This window comes from Zalophus californianus, chromosome 12, assembly GCF_009762305.2.
Source record: "Zalophus californianus isolate mZalCal1 chromosome 12, mZalCal1.pri.v2, whole genome shotgun sequence".
Taxonomy (NCBI): Eukaryota; Metazoa; Chordata; class Mammalia; order Carnivora; family Otariidae; genus Zalophus; species Zalophus californianus.
Window position 1 is genome coordinate 53,649,267 of NC_045606.1, and position 21,543 is coordinate 53,670,809.

General features: G+C 41.5%; 1 protein-coding gene across 3 annotated transcripts in view; it reads right to left on the minus strand.

The window, feature by feature from the left end:
• Nucleotides 1–21,543, minus strand: part of RAPGEF5 (Rap guanine nucleotide exchange factor 5) — a 236,155-nt gene that overhangs the window by 71,365 nt on the left and 143,247 nt on the right. The window lies entirely within an intron of this gene.

Sequence of the window (21,543 nt, forward strand, 5' to 3'; positions counted from 1 at the left end):
ACTTCAAAAGGTGGGCAAAAAACTACCCATTCTATCATTCAGTTCATTTTCCCCCCCAGACGTAAGATGGCCTTCAAATTTATCCTGTGCTAGTTTTGCTGGAATACAAGCAAAAATGGATCTCTAGTTAGAATCTCATCTAGGCTGAAATTCGCATGTCACGGGTGAGTGCACTGACTTTCTTCACCTCAGTCCCTTTCAAAAAGGAGAGAAGGCTGAACAATCATTCATTTCTGCACACACAGCTTCCACAGCCCAGAGCCACCGTGGCCCGCTGACTAGGCTCTGTCGCAGTCCGGCACCCTGCTGACCCAGCAGTGTGGAGGCCGACCCTGAGTGATGAACACTTCCAGAGTATATATATAGTGTGAAATTCTCCCAGTGTGTGACACCCGGGAAGGGTGAGGTAGCCCAGGACAAAAGAACTGTAAAATACACATAAGAAAAGCTAGCGTCTGTATTTCTGAGGATTTGAGCAAAAGATGAAAGCAAGAAAAGTTGATAGTAGGTAGGCTTCACCTGAAAAATGATATCACTTCTTTCAAAAGGGAAACATGCCCTAGAGTTCCTAGCATGTTTCTGCCACTGGCAGAAAATCCAACCTATCATTAGGAGCAAGCATTAAAGGAAAAAAAAAAAAGTATATTTCTCCCCAATGGGTAAAATATACTGTCCACTGTACCTTATTAATCAGTTCTATAGATCTACCAGGGATGGCAATGCATTTTATTCACCCTTCCTAAGAATACAAAGGCACTAATCTTGCCATAATTGTCAACCAAATCAGTGATAAAATTATGATTGCAACTGCGGATGTCCTGATTCCCAAGAAAATGTAGTGACAAAAATAAAAATTATTGGTAACTCTAAACAGCAATATAACTTTATGATAATTTAAAAAGTCTTTTAGTGGCAAATAATTTTACTATGTAAAACGGGTGTATTACATTTCAGCAAGGTCAGACGCTCAGTTACTGTGGCAATTAATGTTGGATATTCATTGTTCAACTCCCTGAGGACGGCAGCGTGACTCCTGTAACATGAATACCAATGTGTAATTGCTATCTTTCATTTCTCCAAAGGGGTTCTGTTGTTATCCATGTAGTTGAAGTGAAATAAGGTGGCTGGAGAGAGGGGCATATATTGACCAAAAAAAAAAAAAAAAAAGGCAGAATGTGGGTCTGGGATACTGAGACACAGAAACAAATAATTCATTCAACAATGGATTTGAAAGGACAAAAATCTTTCCCTGGTTTTCCTCTCATCATAAGCCAATATTCATTTTCTATGAGCCTGCTGTCATTGTGAAGTACATTTTACATTCTACATGCACGTGATATATGGCATTATTAACTTCCAAGGGCCACGCACATACATATGGATGGGAAGGGCTTCGCTAACATCTGTGTAACTAATATGTATTACAGGGCTGTGCAGAGAGCAGCCACACTCTACTGGGCAGGGAAATAGCTGAATCATATTGATGTACTATCAATAGCATCTTATGTCATAGTGATAGTTTCCATTTTGAAAACCTATTAAAAAATAAAAGAGAAAGCAGAAAAATCAATGTATAAAGGGAGATGTAAGTTATCTAAAATTGCCATGAAAACATAATAATCCTAGGTATCCTATCTGGCTTTCAAAAAGGAAGGGAATATGAATGCCTCATGATCCATGCACGCTTACCTAATTGCTCTTCCTAAAAAAGAGCAGAAGTACCACGATTGAGGTTCTGAGTAGGAAACTTTGTTCTGGTGCTTGCTTGAAGAATAAAAGTATTTAGAGGTCTAATGATGGAAAATTGTTCAATCACAAATAGTTCATGAAGGGCAAGTAAAGCATTAAAATGCTTAATTTATAGTCATTCACCCAACAAACAGTGATGGTGTCTTATGGGTATGGCACTGTGCTAGATACCGAGGAACAAGCAGAGATGAGCAAGACAAGTCCCTTGCCCCTAACTAAGAAGTTAATAGGCTCCCTAACAACATAACTGTAACTTGGCAAGCACCCTAAGATGAGGTCAAATGTGAGAGACAATGCAAAGGTAGAACCCATGGGATTTGATAGTCAAGACAGCTGTAAGTGACAGAGAATGGAAATGCCATGAAATGGGACAAAAACTATACAGAGACTCTGGTTCCGGTGAGACTGATGAATCTAGTTTCAGACAAGTGATGTTTTAGTACCGATAATATATCATGCTATAGATACTTAGCAGGCAGTTAGAAATAATGAACTAGGCTTCCAACAGAGGTCAAGGGCAGAGACAAATTTATGAATTATTCAAGTTCTGGGAGTGGTTGAGATTGTTAAGAGGGAACAGGAGAGAAAGGGAACTATAAAGATGGGAATAGGGGAAGGAAAAAACCCACAGAAAGTTGGAGAAAAGTAGAGGGTCAGAGTCTTGAGATGATGTAAAACCAAGATGAGCCAGGAGAATCTGGAGAGCATGGTCTCAAGAGATTCAAGGAACACGCTGGTCTGATGCTGTACAGTTTACAAAGATTACGTCTAAGAAAAATCGATGACGAGATCACTTTGGTCCGGGAGTGAGAAGAGAAGGGCTAAGTTGCGACTGAATGGGGAGGGAGTCCACAGAGAAGCCCACATCCTGGAACTGCATCGTGAAGGGAAAGGGCCACACTGCAGAGGCTGTGGGGCTGGGGAAGGCAGATACTGAGAAGAGGGGACAAAATCAGGAACACAGTGGAGGCGGCAGGCTAAGAAAGGATGAGTATTTCTTTCCCTCAGAGAGGTTCAAGGGAAGCAGGATGGGTGGAGACTTAGAAAAAAAATAAAGTATGGAAAATAAGGAAGCCACAGTAGAGCATACGAGGTGGCTTCTATCTTCTTAGTAGAGGGGGGATTGAGACTACCTTCTGGAAGGAGGGGATTCAGGGTGAAGTTGGTGGACACATGGCATCCAGGGATACAAGAGGGGATAAACAAGTTATGAAAAAGAGCATTGCTAGGCAGCTTTGTGGACTGCTGAGGGTAGAAACACACGTTGATGGTTATATGCCTTTCTGCTGAAGGGCTCACAAACCTTAGAGGGGAACAGTGAATGATAGGGACCACCCAGAGGAAGGGGCTGGCAAAGGAAACAATAGGCGGTGACAAGGGCAGGGCTTCTGGGTGGTTATCAGCATACATCACCACATAGTGTCTGCCTGGCTAGGGAGAGCAGTGAGCCAAGAAAGGCATTGATAAACTGGGAAAACACGGAGCGGCTGATGCTAAGTCCCCACAGGAGCTAAGGGAGCAGGCAGGGGGTGGGCGAGGAAGCAGGTGGAAGCTTTGATCAAGGAGGCAAATACGTGAAGTGGAGCAGTTCAGAGTGGTGAAGACTGAGAAAGACAAGAGCAGCCCCGATATTCAGGAGCTGGCCTGGCACTCACAGCTAGGCTGGGGCTTCTCCTGTGAGCATCAGTGACTGTGCGGAAAACTGACATCAGACAAGGCCAATCTGTGACTGTGATGGAACAAGATAAACACATGGCCACACGGTAATCACACCTGAACACAGACAAAGCACGCACATTGGCCAAGCCAGAAAATACCCCAAAGCCCAGATAACGAGCGACTGCTGCTTCTTTCCCAATTACCACTTCAGTTTTGCTCTGGTCTGTCTTCCCTGTAGGTAAGACTCAAGATATCCAGTCAGGGTTACCCCATTTCCTGACAGCAAAGCCCTGCTTCTTTAACCGCCCCCCAAATCACTGGACACAAACCCAAGTCCTATGGATCCTTTCTCCTAGCACCCTCTCATTCTGATCTGCCCCATGGCTCCCCATAGTGTGAGGTCTCCCCCTCAGCAACAGGCAACAAACCCAGCTTGTCCAACTACAGGTGTGTCCCTGGTAGCCTCTGGCTAGAGGACATTGACAAGAGTTAGAGGATGCTGCCTTGCCATTGGTATGGAGAGGTGTGGAGATGGTGGTCACTGGAGTCAAGGATTAAAAAAACAAAACAAAACAGCATTTCCTTGTCTGGGTGATAAAAGAGTCATACAAAGGAATGTTCCTGAAAGTGACTGCAGGGAACAGGGCTCAAAGTTTGGTAAAGTAGGAGATAGATAATAAAGCTACTGAGGAAAGTAGAAGAGCATCTGGAGGGAAGGAAAGATGACCTGAGCAGGTAGCACAGGCCTCAGGAGAGAAGGGGCTTCTGCAGGTATGACAATGATACGGGAGGTGACGAGGGGCACAGGGTATATTCCCAGAAGGCACCACACTCCCTCATGCCTTTACTTGTGGTGTTCAGCCCTGCTTTGTACATGTTCAGTGAAAATTCCCATCTCTTCCCAAAACACACATGAGCCTCCAGATCTGCAGAAACCAGTTCTTTCTCTGCTCCCTTGAAGGGATGGTGGCAAGAATGAGAAACTCCAACAACTGGGCCAGATGGAGTCTTCACAGCTTCGCCTATGGGATGCGATTTGGGATAAATGCGGAGGTGGGGAAGGAGGGGAAATGTAAAAGCAAACAGGTATCCTCAGCTAAAATGGTGTGTGTGTGGGGGTGGGTGGGTGTGTGTGTGTGTAATAAATGCCAGCAGGGAAGGCTGATGGGTCACAGAATTATAGGACCACTGAACAGAACCCATCAGGATCATGAAAACAAAGGAGGGCTTTCAAGTTGTCCCTGCTCCTCATCTTTGTTCCATTCTTTGGGCAGGTAGCTCTGATTTACTTCCTCTTTCTGGATATACTGCTATCTTCCCTGTCAATTCTGAATGAATTATAGAACCAGTGCCTTTGACTTATTTTAGATTAAGTTCAGTGATCATGGTCAGCTTTTTTACTTCTACATCAACCTTTTTTCTTTCATTTATTCACATGAAAGACATTTAGTTTTAGGATGAAAATACCTAGTAAATAATAAAACTATTGATTTTTTTTAAATAAGGTGAAGAATTGATGCTCATAGTTTAGCAGGTCTTAACTTGTATTATCCTGAACCAAGTTTCTGACTGTATTTATATTTTCACTTATTACCAGCACTAGCAAGAAAAAGTGATTACTAAGGGATTTCTCAGGCCTGCTGGAATTGTCACAACTACTTGCTTGATTTTTCCATTATCGCAGATAATGGAAAATATTCCTCTCTCAAATACTCACATAAAGCAGCCATTGATATTCTCTATGGCATCGTGTACCCGCTGCTCTATGAGCATAAACTCTTACAAGAGCGCTTAACTGGGGGTTCATGGATGGGATTTAGGGACTCAGAGAACCCTCTGAAAGTATCTAAAATTTTTATGTGTAAGCACATTTTTCTAGGCAGAGTCCAGAGTCCTCGGTCTCACTCAAGTTTACGAACACCAAGAAGTGCAAACCATTCCATACGATGGAACTTTTACTTATCATCTCATCTAAGAAAACTTCTTTGCAAGTCCTGCCACTAACAGCCTCCAACCAGGCAAGATGCCCAAAGAACCCAGTCATGATGCCCATCACAGTGACCTCTATTCATTTGTTCTCCGTCCTCTCCATTAAATGACGACATCTTGAGGGCAGGGACTGTGACTTCGATTTCTCTTTCTAACACACAGTTCAGGGTACATGATATTCACTTGATAAAGGTTTACTGTACTTACAAATTAATGAACAAGCAAGAGAGGGAGTGAATTGCCTCTAAAAGGCAGAATGCCATGTTGCAAGGATCAAAGGTTATTCTTACTACGAGGCTTCCCTCACCCTTCACTTAGTCACTTTCCTATTACAATGCTCATCATAAGAGCTAATTGTGTTTTGAACTTGTGTGTTATAATTAATTATTCCATCTACCAAACCAAGGTCCCATATAACTAATATATAAGAAGCCATGTAACTAACACAGCACTAGGAAGCCATTCACTGAATTGTACTGTCCCTCAGTCTAGGGCATATAAAAAGGGGGTGACATGAACAGATTGAACTGTGGGCTAAATTGTGAACTGGGCAAGATGTGTATTTTGTACCCTCTACTCTCCCCCTCCTGCTCGGCCCCAACTGGGATTTTCAGCAACCTCACATGGCCTTGTGCTCCAACATCAAACCCGTCTGAAGCAGGCAGCACCAGAGAACCCTTCAGATGGAGAACACAAAGAATCACCTAGCTTGATGCCATGGTGTTCACAAGTTGCACAAGTTGCAAGGCTGTTTTCCCTCAAGTTTATGAAAACGGTGCCTGAAGATGCTAACTTACTTATGAGAAGCCATTTGCTATAGACTGAATGTGCCCCCCTCCAGAAATTCCTAGGTTGAAACCTGATCCCTAGTGTGATGGTGTCTGGAGGTGGGGCCTTCGGGAGGTGATTAGGTCATAAAGGTGGAGCCCTCATGAATGGGACTGGTGCCCTTATGAAAGAGCCCCCAGAGAGTTCCCTCACCTCTCCTACCTCGTGAGGACATAGTAAAATGATGGTGGTCTATGAACCAGAAAGCAACCTCTCATCAGATGCTGGATCTGCCAGTACCTTGATCTTGGACATCTAGCCTCCACAACTATGACAAATAAATCATCGTCGTTTATAAGCCACTCATTCTGTGGTGTTCTGTGATGGCAGCCCGAATGGACTAAGACCTGGAGCCAATAGCTTGTTATGACTTTCATCTCACGACTTTCTTGGTCTAACCTTTTTTCATTCCGCAAAGTTCACTTCAAGAATTGCTGCCTCCAGGAACACCCCTCCCTTTGCCTCCAGTCTGATTTGGCTGGCCCTTCTCTGTGACCCCATGGTACCACGTGACTCCTTGTGACTCAGCACTTGGAGAAGCACAAAGCAAAAGCTCACTTGGAGGCAGGTACCAAATCTTCAACTTTGAATTCCCAATGAGGTCTTAACGCTTCACAGATACTCAAAGAACATTGCATAAATAAATGAAACACTGCAGCAGAGTGTTCTCTAAGCCTCCACTCCTAAGTGGAGGCTTAGAGAACAACACCTGAATCTCAAAGAATCCATTTCAAGTGGTGAAGTCTGATGGTGCTGATATAGGGGACATTTTGCTGAGAGGTGCTCTTCCTAAGGGAGGGTCATCAAATTACTCTGGTGGTGGATGACACTGGCTTGTGCACTTCTGCATCTTGACCATCAATTTGGGTGAGGCACTCAGATCAGGTAAACTGAAAAGAAGAGCTGGCATGCTCACCCAACTGGACAAGGATAAATATAGGCAAGAGGTTACAGATCGGATCAAAATGACCTCTTCTAGTTCAGGGTCTTGGCCTGAGGGTGGTTGATGTGAAAATCACTGCAAGGTAGCTCCAAGACTTGGCCCCTATCTAAGAGAATACATGATCGATATTTTGCAAAGTATAAAAATCATGCAATTATTAATGACTGGACCAATGGAAGCTAGTATCATGGGGACGGAGGTAAGCACAATTCAAGAAATAAGGAAACAAGACTGCCATATGCAACAAACAGATCCACTAGGAAGGGTGATAAGGAAGGGACCAAGCCAAGACCCAGGCAGATAAATGTACGACAACAAGCATTCGTTGAGGGTTTACCATACATCAGGCAGAATTAAGAGCTGCTCGTCCATTATCTTATCATTAACAACAATTCTATCAGGTAAATACTATTAAAACCTCATTTTGATAAAGTAACTTAGCCAAGAAAGATCACGGGGCGAGGGTGTGGTAAAGCTGAATCTGGATAGTCTCAACAAGAGAGCTCTTAACCAGAACCACAGATGTTCCCTTAAAGATGGTCAATAATGTACATTCTAGACTTGGTTTACCCTGGTACTGCTAGCCAAAGCAGGCCAATCTGCTTGGGGGTCAGACAACAGGCGTGTCTAAGTCATGGTGAGGCTCAAAACTACTAGGGCAGCCAGTTTTCAGTTCTAGATGGCCCATGTGATTTGGAAAAGCCATCAAGGGACTGAAAAGAGAAAAGGGTTGAAAAGGGCTGAGCACAGTATCAAGACCACAACTAAACCAGCTCAGGCAAGGGCAGAGCTCAAGAACCAGCAAAGGAAAAATGAAGTGCTAGCCGGAACAGAGTTAAACATGCATGGATCAGAAGAGTGAGACTCTGGGCACCTGTGCCCACACAACACGGGTACACAGAGACATGCAGATTAAGGCTGGTGGGACTTCCAGTGCATTAGCTGCCTTGGGCAGATACTGAATTATACACTCTAAAATGTGCATTTTACCTCAGAAAAAAAAAAGAAAGAATAAAAAGAAAAACCCAAACCAAACCAAAACTGGGCTGTGATGAGCCTGTGGGCACAGAAGTTTGCTGACTGGGGTACATGGGGCCCTACACCAAGGAGCTACAGGGGTTCTGAGAAACATGCCCTGTGAGGTACAGTTCATGCAGCTGAAATGTCTAAGAAAGAAAAGCTTGGGAGAATGAAACCCTGGTAGGAAATTTCTATTTTCTGAGCTACCCTACCCTTCCTGTGGGAGAAAGAGCCACAGGATTACTCATGATGTTCTAGAAAGGTGACCTACCATTAAAGGGTGGCTAGATAAAAGAGTCTGTGTTTCAATTTAAGGAAGTATTAACAACAGAGGTGGGATGAGCTCTCCCTCGAGCTGGGGCAGAGCCTATCAATAATATTATGGAACGAAGGAAGATGGTTCTTCAGGGAGAGTGGGGGCTGGTATCTTTTCCAGCATTACGGTTCTACAAAAATTCAGCTGTTTTGACTTCACTTTTCTCACAGAAGCCCAAAATATTGGCTCTCCTAAATAGGAGAGATGCACATGATTTAGCAGTATCTCTTCTCATCTTGTTCTACGGAAATTCACATACAGCTTAGAAAAACCAAACCACCAATGCCCACATCTATTCTTGTACCGTAAATGTGGGTACAGCAAAATTAAAATACCTATCTGAAAAAAAATCTCCCCAGCCCAAAACAATTTTATCTGAAAACAACCTTCATAGAATTTGCTGACAAGGTATCTCATGGTTCTTTTTTATCTTGGAAAAAAAGTAAACAGAATTAAAAAAAAAAAAGGTCAAAAGAATATTGCTGGCAAGACAGAGCTGATTAACAGAATACACTAAGAGAAAGATTAAGTAAGCAGATGTGTGTCAAGGTGAATTGTGGCTTGGATTTACAGGACCACAGAGCGCTGACCTGACAATTACATCTTGGCAGAAGCTACTCTAGGCAGAAAGAGTATTGAAATAATGATAATTCGTTCCTTTTTTTCAATCCCACACATATTAATAACTCAACCTAAAGCCTAAATGGAACTAGTAGGATTCATCATCCCCAAACTCACAAAATCTAGGTACAGTCTGACTTCCATGGGTAATAAAAGCTAACGCAAAGTTGTTTGTGAATGCGACTAAACTCCCACAGGAAACTGGTAAACACGTCTGGATGGAAAGCTCTGAATGCTAGAGAAGAATCGTATTTATTAAATTTCATTGCCTCTAGTAATTATTATGCTATCAAACAAGCTGTCGAAGAATCCTAATATTAGGGCAAGCCTAGGACTCTGATCCACCAATTTCAGCAAGTAAACCTTCTGGATAAGAGCAGAAGAAATGGGAAGAGACTGAAATATCTTGAAATAGAAAGTCAATATCTTCTTATCCCAAGTATATTGCAATATGCTGTATTAGCCTGACTGACTATTCCGGGGGAAAAAAAAAGAGAGAGAGAGGCACACTCAGCTAGAGTTCTGAAAGTGTTTAATGAAGGGACTACTTACAGAAGTGCCAGTAGCTTGGAGGAAATTAACCAAAAAGTGGTGACATAACCAGCCTCGAGGGAGATTTTATCCACCCTGGGGTGGATAAAAGAGGACAAGAGTGAGTGCTAGACCCCAGTGGGAGCTGGAGAGGTAAGGGAGAGGCTCCCAGTTCTGGTCCCGCTCAGGACTGCAGGAGGGAGTAGAACAGAGGTGAGAACCACAAACCCCTGACCTTCTCTCCTCCTACACTCTGATGTCTGGCTCCCCCTGGCCAGGTCCCCTTTGGAGGGGGCAGGCAAGAAAGCCCAGGTGATACAGTCCGCAGGAGTCAGGACTCACCGGGCTAGCAGCACAGAGCAGAGAAGCGGAAATGGAGGAGAGGATGTAGATGCAGATGATGCAGCACAACGGCTTTTCCGTTCCCAGAGAAGCTGGGGTGAACTCACCATTAATGGAGATGCCCCCACATGGGTCATGGAGTCCAGCATCTTGTTTCAGGAAAGCAACTCAAAGATCTAGCCTCTTTTGAGCAGGGCATGTCAGTAATACCCGACTGACTTAATCTAATTCCTGCATGCTTCTGTGTCTTAACAGTCTTCCTATATCAGTTTACTGCAATTCAGGTCTCACAACATGCTTCATACCCGATACTCCCCATGTGACCCTTGAGAGTTGTTAAATCATATACATGTCATTTTTACCATAAAAGCTTAGATTTTTTTATTATGTTATGTTAATCACCTTACATTACATCACTAGTTTTTGATGTAGTATTCCATGATTCATTGTTTACATATAACACCCAGTGCTCCATTCAGTACATGCCCTCTTTATTTTTTTTATTTTTTTAAAATATTTTTTATTTATTTGACAGAGAGAGAGCACAAGCAGAGGGAGTGGCAGGCAGAGGCAGAGGGAGAAGCAGGCTCCCTGCAGAGCAGGGGGAGCCCCACGCAGGACTCGATCCCAGGACCCTGGGATCATGACCTGAGCCGAAGGCAGTCACTTAACCAACTGAGCCACCCAGGCGCCCAGTACATGCCCTCTTTAATACCCATCACCAGGCTAACCCATCCCCCCACCCCCTCCCCTCTAGAACCCTCAGTTTGTTTCTCAGAGTCCATCGTCTCTCATGGTTCATCTCCCCCTCCGATTCCCCCCCCTTCATTTTTCCCTTCCTACTATCTTCTTTTTTTTTTTTTAACCTATAATGTATTATTTGTTTCAGAGGTACAGGTCTGTGATTCAACAGTCTTACACAGTTCACAGTGCTCACCATAGCACATACCCTCCCCATTGTCTATCACCCAGCCACCCCATCCCTCCCACCCCCCACCACTCCTGCAACCCTCAGTTTGTTTCCTGAGAGTAAGAATTCATCATATCAGTGAGATCATATGATACATGTCTTTCTCTGATTGACTTATTTCACTCAGCATAATACCCCCAGTTCCATCCACATCGTTGCAAATGGCAAGATTTCATTCCTTTTTATGGCTGCATAATATTTCAAAAAGCTTAGGTTTTGATAAATATTTCCCAGAAAGTCCTCCTCTAGTTTCAGTATGCAAGTTTTTGGTTGAAGAGCAGATTTGGGGGTGAGGATGAAGGGGAGAACAGAGAGAAGGGTCAGGACAAGTTCTACTCTGATATTAGCTGCATGAGAACAGGGATTTGGTCTATTTTGTTCTCTATGCTGTTGTCACTGTCCAGAACAACAGTGCGTATTAAATGAATGAATGGCATGGTGAATTATGGATGCGTGCACCGATATTATACATCAGAATGGCCCAAGATCAAGGACAGAGAGATTGGGAGAGGTAAGGAGTCAGAGGTTCAGCTACAGAGGGACTCAGTCCAGATAGCAGGTTAGGGCAGAAAGGAGAAATTCAAGCTACAAGTCTGCAGAACCAAAGGACAAGCCCTAGGCCACCTGTAGCTAGGAACCAGTTGCTCCAGTCAGATGGAGGCAAAGAGTCTGATCAATGGACTCAGCTCACCCATCACAGGAACGATGCTTGATTCTGACTCCGAGATTTCTTGAGGAACTCCCATCCAGGGACAGCCCTGTCCTCACAAAGAATCTGGGTTCACAGCTGCAGAGGTGGCCTCAAACTATCCTGAGTGGACAGAAGTTACAGGGTTTGCCTTATCTAGAGTAAAATCCTACAACCATTTAATGGCTGTGTTCCAGGAGAAGAAATATACTCCCCACATCCCAAACTGTCATTTGAAATATGAGGATATTATACCTCTCAGAAGGTTTTTAGGCACTAAAAAAGACTGTGTTTGCAAAAGGCCTAGCACAGTCCCACCCAACTACCCTTTTATCACAAATGACTAGGTAAAATAATTTGTTTAACGATCAACACACCTTCCTAACCTCCCTTCCACCAGACCGCAGGCCAGAGGTATGGTCCATTCCTATTTCATTGGTAATTATCAATTCTTAGCACAAAAATTAAACTCAGATGATGATAGCCCTCCAAAGAACCTATGACCTGAATCCAATTAAACTGATAGTCATCAGGGTGAAGACAGACCTGCCTGGGTTCAAATCTTAGACTTGCCAATTACTAGCTGGGAGGTCTTTTTTTTTTTTTTTTTTTAAGATTTTATTTATTTATTTGACAGAGAGAGAGAGATAGCGAGAGCAGGAACACAAGCAGGGGGAGTGGGAGAGGGAGAAGCAGGCTTCCCGCCAAGCAGGGAGCCTGATGGGGGACTCGGTCCCAGGACCCTGGGATCATGACCTGAGCCAAAGGCAGACACTTAACAACTGAGCCACCCAGGCGCCCACTAGCTGGGAGGTCTTAACAAGGTTTTTCAATCTCTCTCAGCAACAGTTTTCCTGCCTGTGAAATGGGATAATATCTACCTTATTACCCAATTATGAGTGCTAGACATAGAGAAAGCCCTCAATAAATGGATGCAGAAAAACATACAAACCGTATTGTAACTGTATGCCAGGCCATTTTGGTATACTAACACTGAAATGTTACAAATTGAATTTGTATCAGGGCCTTGCTACAATTTTGTTCATGTGTATGTGTGTTTAAACATCGTCCATATTTAAAGAAACACAAATAATGTCCTCAAACTTTTTCAGTTGCATTGAAAACTACTCCCCATGGTGCTGTACGCACCAGAGAGCGCCAGAGGCCATCACAGCACGTTAATTACAGAGCTCACTGAACCTGGAGGAAAGAAGGCTGCAAGCCCTTCTGCTAGAGAACTGGGATCAGGATCGAGAAAACGGGTCACTCTCGCGGGAATGCAGGGTTGTTTCTCTCTGGCGCCCACCTCACCCCTCGACCGTAAGTCTCACTTGCCCAGAAACCATACACTTTTAGAAGCGAAAGTCTAAGAGAGAGAATGAATTTCAGTTGTCTCTGACTCTTACATTTTTTAAAATAAAATTTCAAGAGTTGGTTAACGTGAGGAGTAGTCAGCAGTGTTTAGCATCAGCACTAAACACTAAATCTAAATCTGAAGCATAAACAGGATAAAACACCAGCAGCAATAAACAAGGTGTGAGGTCGCCATGGTCAGTGGGGTGAGGGCACCGAACCCAATGGCTTCTGTTGATTTTCTGTCCCAGATACGATGGTCATTTCATTCTGCTAAGATTCACGAGTTACATACACTTGCCCTAGTTAGTGGGCCCGAGGAAATATACAAAGGGTCAGCTGGGAATCACCAAGACTCACCTCTAGGCTTCTCTGGAATTAAGAAGTCTAGGTCAAAGGCAATTGAGGGCATTGCCTTGTGCATACATGGTCTGATAGAGGCCTGTTTGAAGGTAATTCAGAAGATAGGAGGATGCTTCAAGTTCTAAATTAGATCTGTGAGCATTTCCTAACATGTGGAAGAAGAAAGGGGAAAAAAATTCAACGACTGGGGTCACTGGAGAAAAACTGTCAATATTCTGAAAATGTGAATTCCATCAATCCATGGCATCCATGCAGACTGAAACATTTGTGACATACCTCAAAAAGCTGAGATGACTTTAGTGCTGAGAATAGCACTTATTTCTACCTCTCAGTATTGTTTTTTTTTTTTGAAACAAAACTGTATGTTTTCATTAACATATAATGTATTATTTGTTTCAGGGGTACAGGTCTGTGATTCATCAGTCTTACACAATTCACAGCACTCACCATAGCACACACCCACCCCAAAGTCCATCACCCAGCCACCCCATCCCTCCCACCCTCCTCCACTCCAGCAACCCTCAGTTTGTTTCCTGAGATTAAGAGTCTCTTATGGTTTGTCTCCCTCTCTGGTTTCATCTTGTTTCGTTTTTCCCTCCCTTCCCCTATGATCCTCTGTCTTGTTTCTCAAACTCCTCAAATCAGTGAGATCATATGATACTTGTCTTTCTCTGATTGACTTATTTTGCTTAGTATAATACCCTCTACTTACATCCACATCATTGCAAATGGCAAGATTTCATTTTATTGATGGCTGCATAATATTCCACTATATATATATATATATATATCTCACATCTTCTTTATCCATTCATCTGTTGATGGACATCTAGGCTCTTTCCATAGTTTGGCTATTGTGGACATTGCTGCTATAAACATTGGGGTGCATGTACCCCTTCGGATCACTACACTTGTATCGTTGGGGTAAATACCCAGTAGTGCACTTTCTGGGTGGTAGGGTAGCTCTATTCTCAACTTTTTGAGGAACCTCCCTACTGTTTTCCAGAGTGGCTGCACCAGCCTGCATTCCCACCAACAGTGTAGGAGGGTTCCTCTTTCTCTACATCCTCGCCAACATCTGTCATTTCCTGACTTGTTACTTTTAGCCACTGGTGTGAGGTGGTATCTCACTGAGGTTTTGATTTGGATTTCCCTGATGCCGAGGGATGTTGAACACTTTTTCATGTGTCTGTTGGCCATTTGGATGTCTTCTTTGCAGAAATGTCTGTTCATGTCTTCTGCCATTTCTTGATTGGATTATTTGTTCTTTGGATATTGAGTTTGATTAAGTTCTTTATAGATTTTGGTACTAGCCCTTTATCTGATCTGTCGTTTGCACCTATCTTCTCCCATTCTGTCAGCTGTCTTTTGGTTTTGTTGACTGTTTCCTTTGCTGTGCAAAAGCAAATGGTCCAGTTTCATTGTTCTGCGTGTGGCTGTCCAATTTTCCCAACACCATTTGTTGAAGAGACTGTCTTTTTTCCATTGGACATTCTTTCCTGGTTTGTCGAAGATTAGTTGACCATAGAGTTGAGGGTCCATTTCTGGGCTCTCTATTCTGTTCCATTGATCTATGTGTCTGTTTTTGTGCCAGTACCCTACTGTCTTGATGATGACAGCTTTGTAATAGAGCTGGAAGTCCGGAATTGTGATGCCACCAGCTTTGCTTTTCTTTTTCAACATTCCTCTGGCTATTCAGGGTCTTTTCTGGTTCCATACAAATTTTAGGATTATTTGTTCCATTTCTTTGAAAAAAGTGGATGGTGATTTGATAGGGATTGCATTAAATGTGTAGATTGCTCTAGGTAACATAGACATTTTCACAATATTTGTTCTTCCAATCCATGAGCATGGAACGTTTTTCCATTTCTTTGTGTCTTCCTCAATTTCTTTCATGAGTATTCTATAGTTTTCTGAGTACAGATTCTTTGCCTCTTTGGTTAGATTTATTCCTAGGTATCTTATGGTTTTGGGTGCAGTTGTAAATGGGATCAACTCCTTAATTTCTCTTTCTTCTGTCTTGTTGTTGATGTATAGGAATGCCACTGATTTCTGTGCACTGATTTTATATCCTGCCACTATACTGAATTCCTGTATGAGTTCTAGCAGTTTTGGGGTGGAGTCTTTTGGGTTTTCCACATAAGTTATCATGTCATCTCCAAAGAGTGAGAGTTTGACTTCTTCTGTGCCGATTCGGATGCCTTTTATTTCTTTTTATTGTCTGATTGCTGAGGCTAGGACTTTTAGTACTATGTTGAATAGCAGTGGTGATAGTGGACATCCCTGCCGTGTTCCTATCACTATTGGTTTATCTTGATGGCCGTCAAAATACAATACATAGGTTACCTGAGATTTATAAAAATACCTGAAATCTTGCTTCCTAGGAGATTTTACAAAAATGACAAATATAAATGCTATATAGAGATACCTTCTAGTTTCCAAGTATTCTCAAGTCATTTCAAGTGTGTGTGCATCTATGTATGTGTATGCGTGCGTGTGACATACGTGCAGAGCTGTTCTACAGGGAAAATATCTTGACACTCTCCCCAAGCAGCCCAGAGATGGGATGATAACCTATGCTAAATTATGACTCAGACTAAGCTTCCACATTCTGGCTGCAGATATACTTGTCACTTGGGGTTTGAATAATTCACAGTAGTAGTTTTATAGAAGCCTTTAAAATCTGAGTAACAAGAGGATAGTATGGATTTTTAGAGCAGCACTTGATAGCTGGCTCTGTTTCCTATCGCTTTGTCTTCTCCTCCCAAATTCCTCTTGTAGGAAATTCACATGTTTGAAAATACTTCTTGATTAAATTAAAACCTAATTTATAAACTGAAGTTACTTGAAAAAGCTAGCTCTTAACTCTGAATAGACCCAGCAGAAGTATTCTTCAAATTTAAAAAGTAGTGGGGCGCCTGGGTGGCTCAGTCGTTGGGCGTCTGCCTTCGGCTCAGGTCATGATCCCAGGGTCCTGGGATCGAGTCCCACATCGGGCTCCCTGCTCAGCGGGAAGCCTGCTTCTCCCTCTCCCACTCCCCCTGCTTGTGTTCCCTCTCTTACTGTGTCTCTGTCAAATAAATAAATAAAATCTTAAAAAAAAAATTTAAAAAGTAGTGAAAAAAAAGGTAGTGAATACTTGAAATTTGCTAAGAGTAGATCTTAAGTGTTCTTACCACTTACATACCCATGTAACTATGTGAGGTATGGATATGTTAATCAGCTTCATAGTGATAATCACTTTACAATGTATACATATATCAAAACATCCCATTGTATATTTTAAATATATATGGTTTTTACTTGTCGATTATACCTCAGTAAAGCTATAAAACATTTTTTAATAAGAGATTTAAAAAGTATAAAATAATATGCTTGGAAAACGGAAAGGCTTCAAGTCAAGGAACTCTGTAACTCTTTCCCAAATCTCTTTTGTGTGTATGTAAATGTGTGTTTACAGATGTGTGCACACCCATGCATGCATTTGTAACTTCAGGGAGGGTAAAGTAGTAATAAAAGAGGCAGCCTGAACACTTATGCAAGTTAGGGAATGAAAAATTCCTAGTTAGCGTAGCAACTGCTAGATCATATGGCATGGGGGCAAGGAGACACAAGCAATGTAAGTAAATACTCTTGTTCTTTCACGTTTTATACATTCCTTGGTGTTTTTAGAGAGGTACACGTTTGGTCTCTGCCATAACCATTTCAGAAACCTCATTTCACAGTTTGAAAGCAGACTGGGAGAAAGGTAGGATTGTGTCACTCCTGGTTCACTGCAGACCCATAGAAAGTTGGTATTAAAATACATCAAAGGAATTTAAAATGCAATGAAATATTGCTAACTCTTTGAGAGGCAAACAAACAAAATTAGAAGGTAAAAAAAAGAGAAACTTGGTTAAAATAAGACAAAAATAAATCTCATTGCATAGTATTGGTCTTTCTCCCTTTTTTTCTGGGGTGGGGCTGGGGGTGTGGGAAGAAAGATGAACTGAAAAGAAATGGAAGTACTTCGGGAATAATACAAAAACATTTTCTATTTTTCTGAGTATTAACTTGCACTTGGGGTACCAAAGAGGATTGAAGTCATCATAAACAAACCTGCCTAGGTAAGATCCTTACTCCATCAACTGTGACTCATTGAAGATTGAAAGCTCGTGTCTATTCTGTACCAAGTATGAATTCTCCCAAAGGCTTGTCTACCTACACTTACAAACTGACTGTTGTTGATGAACCTCTTTGCCTTTTCTGCTTGTCATTTCCAGGTGAATTCCCTGTAGTACAAAACCTTTCATTTAAAGCTGAAAATTTCCAAAGAACTAGAAGCCTGGAGCTGGTGCAAGTTTGGATTTGCACAGATTTAGTTTGGGTGCTTGAACTGGGGAAACATTTCAAATCACCCACAATTGCCTCCTCTACTGGATTCAGGTCCACAAATATTGATTGAAAGCCTAGTGCTAGACATTGGGGATAAAAGTCCAAATAAAAATGGGGATTGCCCTCAAAGAATAAATTCTTTACAGGATGGATATAAATCTGCATTTTTTAAAATTTTATTTTATTATGTTATGTTAATCACCATACATTACATCATTAGTTTTTGATGTAGTGTTCCATGATTCATTGTTTGTGTATAACACCCAGGGCTCCATTCAACACGTGCCCTCTTTAATACCCATTACCAGGATGACCCATTCCCCACCCCCTCCCCTCTAGAACCCTCAGTTTGTTTTTCGAAGTCCGTATTTTTTTAAGGAGTGGTTTGGAGCGAGGCTGTGGATAGTGGTTCATTAATGAACTTAGCCAGTATAAATTACTAGGCCACTTTCTTGTTATTTCTAGGAGTTCAAGGCAGTAAGATCCAACATTTTTTCAGTTTGTCATTATTTGGGAATTGCATTTCTCAATCCTCCTCAGGACATTCTGAACTCAGAAAAACAATTCCAAATATTTAATGACTTGACATGAAATATAACTATGATACCCTGAGAGCAGAGATACTTCTAGCTGGATATGCTAGATCAGCCATCTGTCCCATATCAACGCTACTTCCCGAAGAGTAAATTTTTAGAAGTTCTATCCACGTGAGTATTTTTAGAACATAAAAGAACAGAATGATTCTTGGCATTGATAGGCATGTTCAATCAGAGTAAAAAAAAGCTACTGAAAGCTTCCTGGGTAATCAATTGTTATCTGCTATAAAATGGCAACAATTTCCCAAAAAGTGTTCAACACTCAAAAGTACGGATGTTCCTGAATTGGGGAGGGGGGTGGTTGTCTTCAACTTAAGAATTTCAGAGCTAGAAGAAATCTTAGATCTCTAATCTCCTAACCTTATAGATGAGAAAAGTCAAGCTCAGAGGGGTAATGTGATTCACTAAATTTGTACTCAATATATTTAATTTGGAGGAAATTTGTTAACAGAACTTCAATTCCTACAGAATACAATGGATTTTTTAAAAATGTCGGTAACAAAATAGTAAATTAATTGAAGAAAAATTTTATATGTGATAGGTAATCAAGAAATTTCACTCTTACATTAGAAAAATAAATCCCAGCTATGTTAAAGACTTGAGTAAAAAGTTCAACTCTAAAAGAAATAGAGAAAATAAAATAGAATATCTGGCCACAGAATGGGGAAGGACTTTTTTATTTTAAGGGTATTTTAAAAATTAAAAAGTGTGGAGTGCCTGGGTGGCTTAGTTGTTAAGCATCTGCCTTCAGCTCAGGTCATGATCCCAGTGTCCTGGGATCAAAGCCCGCATCAGGCTCCCTGCTCGGCGGGAAGCCTGCTTCTCCCTCTCCCACTCCTCATGCTTGTGTTTCCTCTCTTGCTGTCTCTCTCTGTCAAATAAATAAATAAAATCTTAAAAAGAAAAAAAAAAAAGAGATCCCGGTTCAGCAGAGAGTCTGCTTCCACCCACCCCCTCTTTCTGTGCCCCTCCTCCTATTCACATGCTCTCCCCCATGCACTCTCTATATAAAAATAAATCTTAAAAAAAAATTAAAAAATGTGAATCAACAGTTTTGCATATACATATATATACACAACACACACACACACACATATATATACATACATATATGTAAAAAAATGGGGGAAAACTACATGCAACAAATAGGATTTATACCCTTAATAATATAAAGAGCTTATACAGATCAATGAGAAAAATTCCAATGGAAAAATGGGCAAAGGAGGTGAATGGGTTATTTACAGAAGAAAGATAATGGATTGATAGAAATTGTAAATATCCAACCTCACAAGAAATATAAATTTGAACAAGATAATACTTCCCCCCATCAACCTAAAAACAAAAATTAATTTCTCCCCCTGAGAATCATAATGCTCAATGAAGGTAAGGGTGAGAGCATTACAAAGCAAGTACTTTCACGTATTGCTGATGGAAGTGAAAACTGGCACAAACGTTATGGAAAGTAACTGAGCAAAAACATAAAAGAGATTAACACAATTCAAACCTATAAGTAGAAATTACTCAGCTAGGAATTTATCCTTAAGAAATATAAAATTAGGTAATAATTCTTCTAGAGATATGCATGTCAGGTCATTTGTAACAGCAAAATCTTGTAAATGTATTTTTGCCCAAATGGAAGGGTGATTAAGCAAAGTATGCCATGAAAACATAAGGAAAGACTCATAATGTATATACTGATATACTGGGTAAGGGAGGGGGAATCATGGTTAGTTTTCACTAAATTTTTCTTCCTTGTAGCTTTCTATTATTACTAAGTTCTCTGCAAAAGGCATGTATTACTTCTACAATTAGTAGAACAATTTTAAACAACAACAAAAAAATCTTTCACAGAAATGTGCTATAAATTCTAGCAAGTTGCCTGATCTCTTGTTCTTGACTGTTAAACACCTATAAACCTCTTCAAGAAGCTTGTTTTCAAAGTGCTCAACATCGCTTGGCATCAGGGAAATCCAAATCAAAACCTCAATGAGATACCACATCACACCAGTCAGAATGGCTAAAATTAACAAGTCGGGAAACGACAGATGTTGGCAGGGATGCGGAGAAAGGGGAACCCTCCTACACTGTTGGTGGGAATGCAGGCTGGTGTAGCCATTCTGGAAAACAGTATGGAGGTTCCTCAAAAAGTTGAAAATAGAGCTACCCTATGACCCAGCAATTGCACTACTGGGTATTTACCCCAAAGATACAAATGTAGTGATCCGAAGGGTCCGTGCACCCCGATGTTTATAGCAGCAATGTCCACAATAGCCAAACTGTGGAAAGAGCCAAGATGTCCACTGACAGATGAATGGATAAAGAAGATGTGGTATAGATATATATACAATGGAATATTATGCAGCCATCAAAAGGAATGAAATCTTGCCATTTGCAATGATGTGGACGGAACTGGAGGGCATTATGCTGAGTGAAATAAATTAATCAGAGAAAGACATGTATCATATGATCTCACTGATATGAGGAATTCTTACTCTCAAGGAAACAAACTGAGGGTTGCTGGAGTGGGGGTGGGTGATAGACATTGGGGAGGGTATGTGCTATGGTGAGCGCTGTGAATTGTGCAAGGCTGCTGAATCACAGACCTGTACCTCTGAAACAAATAATACATTATAGGTTAAAAAAAAAAAAAAAGAAGATAGTAGGAAGGGAAAAATGAAGGGTGGGAAATCGGAGGGGGAGATGAACCATGAGAGACTATGGACTCTGAGAAACAAACTGAGGGTTCTAGAGGGGAGAGGGTGGGGGGATGGATTAGCCTGGTGATGGGTATTAAAGAGGGCATGTATTGAATGGAGCACTGGGTGTTATACGCAAACAATGAATCATGGAACACTACATCAAAAACTAATGATGTAATGTATGGTGATTAACATAACAATAAAAATTAAAAAACAAAAAACAAACAAAAAAAAGCTAATGATGTAATGTATGGTGATTAATGTAACATTAAAAAAAAAAAAGAAGCTTGTTTTCAGAAACAAATTCAATCAGTAAAACAGGTCCAGAGCTACATACAATATACTATTTAAAAAAAAGTATTTTGTAGTTGGGGCACCTGGGTGGCTCAGTCAGTTAAGTGTCCGACTCTTGATCAGGTCATGATCTCAGGGTCCTGGGATGGAGCCCTGTGTTGGGCTCCCCACTCAGCTGGGAGTCACAGCTTGTCTCCCTCTCCCTCTG